Source organism: Brassica oleracea, chromosome C3 (genome assembly GCF_000695525.1).
Source record: "Brassica oleracea var. oleracea cultivar TO1000 chromosome C3, BOL, whole genome shotgun sequence".
NCBI lineage: Eukaryota > Viridiplantae > Streptophyta > Magnoliopsida > Brassicales > Brassicaceae > Brassica > Brassica oleracea.
Window position 1 is genome coordinate 43,748,669 of NC_027750.1, and position 276 is coordinate 43,748,944.

A 276-nucleotide genomic window follows, 5' to 3' on the forward strand; every position below is an offset into this window, starting at 1 on the left:
CATGGAAGGAGTGATGGGCACGAACCATGGTTAGATCTTATCAGTAATGGAAGTATGTGATAAGGGTTTGATGAAGGAGTGCTAGGAGGATCATGGACGCCCCTGATGAGGTAACAGGTGGGGACTGCAGACCATTGGACATAGTCTGGTACACTATGGGCTGATCTGGTCCTGCAGTTACACCTTACTCTATTTTATGATGATTAATCATATTATTTCTTCTTCTTATGATTGAGATTGATGATTAGACATAGTAGCACTGAACCATAGCTTGGC